The 9,443-nt window shown below is 51.1% G+C and overlaps 1 long non-coding RNA gene across 2 annotated transcripts; it reads left to right on the plus strand.

The window, feature by feature from the left end:
* Nucleotides 1-940: 940 nt before the first annotated feature.
* On the plus strand, nucleotides 941-9,248 carry LOC128123007 (uncharacterized). Of its 2 annotated transcripts, XR_008222559.1 has the most exons (4): nucleotides 941-1,065; nucleotides 4,662-4,840; nucleotides 5,264-5,479; nucleotides 9,082-9,248. It is a non-coding gene; the product is annotated as an uncharacterized LOC128123007 (long non-coding RNA). The 2 variants fall into 2 exon arrangements; XR_008222558.1 differs by lacking the exon at nucleotides 9,082-9,248 and having other exon boundaries at nucleotides 5,264-8,002.
* The last annotated feature ends 195 nt before the right edge of the window (nucleotides 9,249-9,443 follow it).

Consider the following 9,443-nt stretch of genomic DNA (forward strand, 5'->3'; position numbering starts at 1 on the left):
AGAATAAAAAGGCAGAAAGAGATCATCTTTCATTTTTAGGCAGGAAAAAATACATGTATAATTTGCTCTTCTATAGTTTCTGGTTTTTTCTCTATACAAATACGTATTCCTTGGATAATATGCAATTAAAAGTTTGTTTTAAAAATAAAGCATAGGGCTCTAGAAAGACAGCTCAGCAGTTAAGAGTACTGGCTGCTCCTCCAGAGGACCTGGGTTCAATTCCCAGCACTCATATCAGGTGGCTGACAACTGTCTGTAACTCCAGTTCCAAGGAATCTGATGCCTTCTTTAGACCTCCCTGGGAGCCAGGCATGCATGTGGTACACACACATACAAACAGGCAGGCAAAACACCCATACGCATAAAATCAAATAAATAAACCTTTAAAGGAGGGGGGATGCTTTAATGGCCCAAGCCCATTCCACACAGTAAGTGCAAGACCAGCTAGATGGGTTCTGCCCCACCCACTCGAACACTGAGAGAATCTTCCAGAAGCCTCCCAGCCCTGTAAGATGCATCCAGATCCAGGTGAATATTTTAGACCTGACACCAGATCTCAGTGGACAAAGGGGGCATGTCTGGTTGCCCCTATCCTCAGGGCATTTAGCACCTGCCTGTCCCACATGGAGTGTCTGGGCAAGGTCAACAGAACAGGGAAGTCTGAGCACCAACCAGAAAGGGACTGCTGGGTACCCACCCCCCCCCCCACACCTCCCCCAGCCTCAGCCTGGTACTGAGCCAAAGAACCCCAATACCCTGTGGGCTTCCCTTGCCTCCTCACTCAGAACATGCCAGGGGCAGGCAGCTGAGCAGGCAGGTGGGCAGCAGGCAAAGGCTGGACAGAGGCTGAGAGGAGCATTCACAGGCTCCTCCCCGCTGTGCTCACTTCCTAAGCACCCACAACTATAAGACAGGGATGTGATAACATGGGGTGGGAAGACGGAAAGTTCCAGCAGTGTGGTTTCTACAGCTGGGCATGGAGCTGGCCTGGCTAGAAACAGCTCAGGTCCTCCCAGCCCCCATTTCCCACAGGGCTATCTGTGTCATGGATGGAGACAGAGCAGGGTGAGTTCCCAACATCTCTCTGCCTTTTGTTTCTCAGGGACGCCTGTGCCCCGGGATACAGCCACCTTCCAGGCGCTTGCCTCCTCCCTTCCCAAGCTCATTGGCATTCCTCTTGCTCACAAACACCTGGAGCTTCTGAGATTGCGCTCAGGTCTAGAACTGGGGGAGTTTATCACAGTTAAGTCGGTGGAGGTAGAAGGGGGGGTGTGTGGAGGGGGAGGCGGCGGGGATCAGCAAAGATTAGTGAATTATTCACACCTCTCCATCAGGGCGCTGGCTCCCCTTCTACTCAAGAACACTCATCAACACCTTTCTATTTTTCCATCCATTTTGAAAGCAGGCAAGGGAGGGGGATAGCATAATGTTTAATTAAGAAATTAAGTCACTCCTTTCCTAAATATGCAGCTCAGGAAGGGGGAGGGGAGAGGCCAGCCAGCCCAAGAAAATGGTTTTTATCACCAGGAAAAAAAAAAAAAAATCCGATGCCCAAAATAGCCCCATGGTTGCCCTAGCAACTAGCATATGCTCCCCTCCCCCTCCCCCCTCCCGTCCGCCTTTGCATACGGCTGCATATTTCTATCGTCTCCCTCGCAGGCACAGTTCATAAACACGGAGGCATAATAAAGAACGTTATCGCCGATGACTTACGGCCCAGCTGCGCCCAGCCAGATAGCAAGTGGCGAGCCAATACAATTTCATGCAGCGAGGGCCACAGATAGATGGGGTGCCCTTCAAGTGAGATGCTACTTCTGTGAGTCAGTCCAGATTCGGAAATAAAGTTGGTCTTGCCCTCCTCCCCATCCGCCAGAGACAAAGCAGGCCTGGCTGATGCCCGGGAGTCTCATTAGGGCCGGAACAAGCTCGCCCTGAGCCCTGGATTAGCCTGCCAGACTTCTGAGCTCCGCTCTGCCGGCACCTCCCGCCTCTGCCTTGTCAAAGGGCCCAGCCTGGGATGGATGAGGGTCTGTTTGAATTAATTACCCTCTCTTCAGGAGGATTACTTGTGGGGGTGTCCTCATGGCTGGGTGGGGGTTGGGGCAGACGCCACACACCCAGCCAGGCTCCTCTAGCTGGGGGAGGTGTTAATTGTGGGGTTAGCTCTCTTTCTCTGCTTTCTTCAATAGCTAATGCCAGGGTCCTCGAGAGCCATTCTGTCCAGGGAGGTTTCTCTGAATTGGGGACAGTTGTCCCCTTGACTTGCAAAACCCCTTCATAAAACTGCTTCCCTGGTCCTTGGTCCAGACCAGGCCAGAGGTTTGGTGTACAATTAAATAAAGCTTAGTCTGAGCATGGTGCATGGCAAAGGAAGGAACTGGTCCAGAAGAGGAAAGAGTCCAGGTTGCAGGGCTCCTGGGCGCTTCTGGGACCAGAACAAAGAGTGATTCAGCCACCCTTACAGGAGCCTGCTGAACTAACCAGCACCCCACCCTCCTTCCAGTTCACACGCACAGGGATATCAGCTCACCGGATCCCTCTACCACAGCTCTAGAGGGGTCACTTCCAAGCCACTCCACAGCCAAGCTAGACAACTGGAATGGGGTCTATCTGTGACTATTCTCTGACTCCAGGGGCAGAGAACCAGGTTAGGGAGTATTTGCGTCGGGGCTGGGGGTGGGGGTAGAAAGGACTGGAATCAGGGGAGTCTGAAGCTAGGGACAATGTGGGGCTGGGACTGCTGGGCAGCAGGTAGGTCAGGGTGGCAGGTTTGGTCAGCATTACCCTCTGGGCTTGGGTAACATGAAGCCCTGATAAGGGTGGGGTGCAGTAGCAGGGTCCTCGGGACCAGTCCGCAGTGGAATTAAACCAGCCAGGGAGCTCTGAGCTGAGTCCTTCCATCTGTCCGGGACAATAGAGCTGGAGAAGGCACCAGCTAACCCGGAAGGCCCAAGGCTGCAGGTATAGCAGCCTCCTTTTTCCCTCTGTAGGTCACATGCAAAGCCAACCTAAGGGGCTGTGCCTGCTGGGGGAAGAGCCAGACAAAGCCTGTCGGCTCACAGACGGAAAACTGGGCAGAAGTGAGACCCGTGAGCCTCCCACACACCAGGCTTCCTGGAGTCCCCTCTGACCGGGCTGTCAGCAGCTGGACTTGTACCACTCACAATATCACTTCTGGGTGGCAGGGCCTCACCCAAGCACTCTTTGGCTCACCTTCAGGGCCCTGCCCCAGGTCCTGTGGAGTTTCAGATGCACACATGTATCTAGAGGCTAAAATAGCATGACATAAGACCAACCATTTTAGCCAGGTCAGGTGGTGCATGCCTTTAATCTCAGCACTTGGGAGGTAGAGGCAGGCAGGTTTCCAAGAGTTCGAGGCCAGCCAGGGCTACATAGCAAGACCCTGTCTCAAAACAATTTTTTTGAAAGTGGTAATTCAATGCCATTTAGCTCAGTCAAAATGTTGGGCAACCAGCACCTCTATCTTGTTCTGGAACTTTCTTTTCTTGGTGCTGAGGACAGAACTCAAGACATTTGTTACACGAGGCATGCTCTCTCCCATGGAGCTATACTCCCAGGCCTCTGAACCTTCTTCATCTCCATAAAGAGAAACTGCCAGAGTTGGGATGCTCTGTCCCTCAGAGGTCCATATGTGTGAACGCCTTGGTCCCCAGGGTGACATCCTTGTGGACCTGAGCCTTGTGGGAAGTCACTTGGTCACAGAATGTTCTAGAGGTCCATTTCCTGATGAGGTAGACTCATGGCTTTCAGGCCTCTGTTGAGGATTCCAGGGAGAATGGTGGGAGCCTGTGATGGAACAAAGTGCTTATCCCATGGCTGGAAGCGCAGGGGAAGAGAGTCCCGGGTCCCATGGTCCTCTTTGGGGCATGCCCTTCATGACCTCCACAAAATTACAGCTCTCCCGCCCATCGTCCCCACCCCCTACCCCCCCACCCCCCACCCCGCTCTCCTAAATGCAGAGAAGAGGCTGGCCACGAAGGCCAAAGGGTTTGCAGAACCACTCAGCCAAACCTGCTGCTGCTCCAGGGCAGGATTAAGAGAGAGGACCAGAGGACACCTCGCCCCTGACCCACCCCCACCCACCTGTTTCTTCCATGTGAAAGAAAAGGTCATTCTGGACTCAATGGGGTGCACCTGCAACCCTAGCACTTAGGACTGGAGGCAGGAGGATTGCTGTGAGTTTGATGCCAGCTTGGGCTATATAGTAAGTGCCAGGCTAGCTTGAGCTACATAGCAAGACTCTGTCTCAAAACAAAACACCAAAAATGAAAAAAAGGGGAAAAAAAGCCAATTGGGGAGAGGTTGGTCTCATTTTCTTCCCGTGGCAAAGGAAGGTTGTAACCCCGTGTTCTCACTCAGAACATAGCAGAACAAGATTAACCGAGCACTCTGCAGACAGCAAGGGTCTTTGTAGGACAGAAAATTCACAATTATTTCTCCTGCCCCTGGAAACCATCACCCGACGGCATAACCTTCACAGGCATCCACCACTTGGGTCCCATAATCTATGGGACCATTAAGTGGAAGGAAATGGTGCTGAGAAATGGCACAAGACTCCACCGTCTCTGTCCCATGTACTTTCCCTGCTCTTCTCTGTCATCTTAAGCCAAACACCTGCTTCCTCTCTGTCATCCTCCAAGGTGATGAACAGCCCTGCCCAGCAGCTTCCAGTGCCTCATCGGTCTGCTGAGCCTCGAGGTCGGCCAGCCTTTGTGCCTTTGTTCTGAAAAAGAGGCTGTGAGGACAGGGGTCCTCTCCGTCCATCTCCAGTGAAGGTGAAACAGACCAGATTCTGTGCAGCACTGTGTCAGACTAAAGGGTGAGGGACTGTGGTTCCAGGGGAGAAAGTTAGGGTGGGACGTACCGCGGATATCCAGCTATCTCCCTGAACTGGGCTGTGTATGAAAACAGGCACCATTCCAGACAGCCATCTCTCCTCTGCTAAAACGGAATCCTCTCACTCCGGGGTCCCAGAGCTTTGTGCTCTCTTGGCATGTCCTTTCCTAACACACTTCATGCAGTGAAGACCCTGCCCTATGATGCCTTGGCTGCCTTGATGAGGGAGGAGCATGGGGCCCTGAGTATGGGGAATAAGAAGGGCCCACTGCACATCCAGGGCTGTGGTGAGTGCAGAGGGGAGGGGATGGCAGTATGGCTCCTGGACTCCCGGGGGTGACCGCTATTTATTTATTTGTGTGTTTGTTTATTTATTTATTTATTTATTTATTTATTTATTTATTAGCTGCTTCCCTGCGTGTTCTGATTTCACCTCGGCAGACCACAGCAAATCTGTTGCCTTGATAAAACGTCAGATCATATCAACTCTAGGAGGAAAGATCTTAGCTTGCTCACACTTGAAGGCTACCGTCGGGGTGGGAGAGTCACAGCTGGCGCCAGCAGCATGAGACAGCTCGTCATGCCACATCTGAAGCCAGGGAGCAGAGAGGGATGAATTCAGGTGCTGTGGAATAATCCTCTTGTACACTGTAAAGATTTGTCATTTGAATTGGTTTAATAAAACGCTGATTGGCCATTATCCATACTTATAGGAAGTATAAGCAGGGCAACCAAACTAAGGATGATGGGAAGGAGAGGGGCAGAGTTAGGAGTCACCAGCCACATGCAGAGGGAGCAGGAGATGAACATGCCTTACTAACAAAGGTACTGCCACATGGCAGAGCATAAATAGAAATATGGGTTAAATGTAAGAGTCAGCTAGTAACAAGCCTGAGCTATTGGCTGATCATTTATAAGTAATATTAAGCCTCTGAATGGTTATTTGGGAACTGACAGGTGGGAGAGAAACATCCATTTGCACTCAGGTGCTTGGTTCACACTCCTTTTTATGCATTTCTAGTCTCTAGCTCAAGGGATGACATCAACAATGCTCAGGACCCAGGGAGTAGGGGGACAGGGGTCTCCCAAACTTAATTAAGCCAATATAGAAACTTCCTCACAAGCATGCCCCAAACTTGCCCAGAGTTTTGTCTCCTAAGTGCTTCTTGATTCTGCCAAGTTGGCAGGCAATGTTACCCTCCAGAGAGACTAAAAAGGAAGAAGGCTGGAACTGAAGGGGAAGATCAGGATCACAGCTGTGCACACCTCCATCGCAGGGTTGGGTTGCCCGGTCATGGGTGTGGCAAGTCCAGCCCCAAGGACCTCATCCCTCCTCTACTTAAGACCCACGGCATCTAGAAGACCAATAGCACCCCCATCTCTACTGTGTGGACAAGGACGCTGAGCCCCTGTCGTGCAAATCACAAGTGGCTGTGTAGTGACTTGAACCCAGCACTCCAGGACTGGATTGTTGTGAGCCTTTGTACTTTTGTGGTTTTCAGAGTGAGGTGAGGAAACGTGGAAGAAAGAATGAAAGAACAAGGTCGCTGCCCAAGGAAGCAGTCCCCTTGTATGGTGTAAGCACAGCACCCTACAGTGTCTGCAAGTATTGTCACTAGAGAACCAGAGAAGGGAAGACTAGCTAGGGCACAGGTCACTCTCCATCAGGGTGACAGGAAGGTCTCCTGAAGGTGTGGCATCTGCAGAGGGCTGTTGAGAACATCTAGAATGACCATAAATCTAAAAGCAGGATCAAGGACGCAGCTGAAGCAAGCCAGGGATGGAGGCTGCCTGCCGAGGGGTAGCTGGCATTTTCAGCTCCCACATAAAGACACAGAGACTTACTATTAATTATGAATGCTCGGCCTTGACTTAGGCTTGTCCCACTAGCTCTTATAACCTAATTTAACCTGTTTCTATTCATCTGCATTTTGCCTCAAGGCTTTTTACCTTCCTTTCATTCTGTATGTCCTACTTTCCTGCTTCCTCTGTGTCTGTCTGTCTGGCCCCTGGCACCTCTCTGTCATCTCCTTTTCTCCCTTCCTTGAGCCTAAATCCTCCTACTTACTGCCCTTCCTGGAAGTTCTGCCTATACCTCCTCCCTCAATATTGGATATTGGCCAGTCAGCTTTTTATTAGACCAATCAGGAACTTCAGACAGGGGAAGAAAAACAGCAGCACATCTTTGCATAGTTAAACAAGCAGCACATCTTTGCAGTTAAATATTCTGCAACCCTGAGGGACTGCAGGGCGCTTAGAAGGGACGGTGTAATGATTGAATGAGGTGCCCACAGGCTTGGGCATTTGAACACTTGGTCTCTAGTTGGTGGTGCTGTTGGGAGGTTTAGGAGGTGTGGCCTAGCTGGAGGAAGTGCGTCATTGGAGGCAGGTTTTAGGAGCATGTAGCCGCTCCCCATTTCATGTTTACAGTTGAGACATGATCTCTCAGCTTCCTGCTGCTGCCACTATGCCTGCCAGCTGCCTTGCCTCCCGCCATAATGGACTCTCATCCCTCTGGAACCATAAGCCCAAATAAACTCCTACTTCTGTGAGCCGCCTTTGGTCACGGTGTTTTATCACAGCAACAGAAAAGTAACTAGTCCAAGTGGGAACAGAGATCAACAAGGAAAAGAGGCCTCAGCAAGGGTGGGGGACAGCTCTCCCCACTCTCTAAGCATGTATCTAGGGGTGGGTAGGCGGTTAGAAGGGCCCTGGAGAAAGCATCAGCTCTCTCCCAGAAGGAAATCTCTCTGTGGCAAGAAATAGGAAGCGTGGGGCTGAAGTTAGCTGCAGAGTCAGGGCCACTCTCTTCTACCCAGTGAGCCCCAGAATGTCTGTGCTGATCCTGGGCCAGGCGACCTCCACAGAGCCACCTGCTAGGCACGACGTCAAGCTCCAGCTGCCTGGCCAGATGTTCTGTTAGCACCCTCTTCTGCCCCTGATGCTTTTGTCTGTCTGTTTACTTATTTTATATGTACATGAGTTTATATATTTCTGTGTGAACCATGTGCATGCCTGGTGCCTATGGAAGCCAGAAGACAGTATCAGAGCCCCTGGAAATGGAGTTATGGACAGTTGTGAGCCACCATTTGTGTGCTGGGACTCAAACCCAGGTCCTTTGCAAGAATAAATATTCCTTTTTGTTTGTTTGTTTGTTTTTTTGAGACAGGGTTTCTTTGTGTAACAGTTCTGACTGTCAACTCACCGAGATCCACCTGCCTCTGCCTCCTAAGTGCTAGGATTAAAGGCATGTGCTGCCGCCCACCGCCACCGCCATCTCTCTTTTCTTTTCTTTTCCTTCCTTCCTTCCTTCCTTCCTTCCTTCCTTCCTTCCTTCCTTCCTCCCTTCCTTCCTTCTTTCCTTCCTTCCTTTTTTTCTTGTTTCTGAGACAGGGTCCCATATATCCTGGGCTGGCCTTGAACTCATTATGTAGCCAACAATGACCTTGAACTCCTAATCCTCCTGCCTCCATTCCCCCTAAATTCTGGGATTATATGTGTGTAGCATCATGCCAGGCTACCCCTGAGGAATTTCTTACAAACACAGGTACCCAGACCTGCCCTTCCACTAATCAACTCAAGTCCCCAGGGCTGAGCACAGGCTGTCCCAGAGCCACAATAGGAAGTGTGAACTCAGGCCACCATGTCCAAACTGTTAGATCTCAGAAGGACAATGTCACCAGCTGCTGACTGGATGCTACGCAGAGGGACATGTGACTTAGGTGTTCCCAAGGAGCCAGGGTTTCCCAGACGCCCAGTCCTCACCAATTATCATCTTCATGTCCTGGGGAGGTCACTGGTCACTTTCAGGGGCTTTGTCCAGGTGCCTCACTAGGAGCTGTGTGTAAAACACTGGGAAAGAACAATTGTCAACTCCCACACAAACAGCTAGAGGAGAGGCAATGTTCAACCCCTGAGACCCTGTAAATCTTGATAGATTTTATGAATCTCACTTACATTTCTGCCCTGACTTGTGCATAAAACTTGTGGAGATTTACACAAGCCAGCCACGTGTCACCCCTTCCCAAACGGCTCTATGTCTTGGTGACCTTTCAGAAGCCAACGGCAGCTTTCCTGTTGTCACCCATAATTGGAAAAGCATCAGAGATAAGAAAATTTATGGTAATAATGATCTACCTGAGCAAGGCCATAAAGAACATCGGGTGTCCGAGGGGGCGGAGGGAGGCACGCACCTGTTTATCACACGTTATCTCCATCCTCCAGGGTCTGCAGCAGCCATTGCTCCTGCCGGGACCCCAGACCCAAGACTGTGGCTCACACACACACGGCTGACCCGGGCATGGATGCTTCTGGCTTCATCTGGGTCTGAGAGAAGTTTTATCCTCTGTGAATAAAGGTCAAGGTCTCGGGGCCTGCCCTCCCCCGCCCAAGGTGCTCCACACTTCTACCTTGATTTACACGCAGTGAGTTAAAGATAAAAGCGGGTTGAGGAGAGAGATGAGGGCAGGGTGGGGGAGCTCTTCCCCGGCCCCGGTGAGTCCTGTTGTGACATTCTGTCCTCGTACAGGATGCTGCGCAGTAGGGCTGGGGAAACCCAACTTCGTAATGTTTATATCTTGTTGGAT

Source organism: Peromyscus californicus, unplaced genomic scaffold, assembly GCF_007827085.1.
Source record: "Peromyscus californicus insignis strain IS unplaced genomic scaffold, ASM782708v3 Scaffold_3__1_contigs__length_106647218, whole genome shotgun sequence".
In the NCBI taxonomy this organism is placed as follows: domain Eukaryota; kingdom Metazoa; phylum Chordata; class Mammalia; order Rodentia; family Cricetidae; genus Peromyscus; species Peromyscus californicus.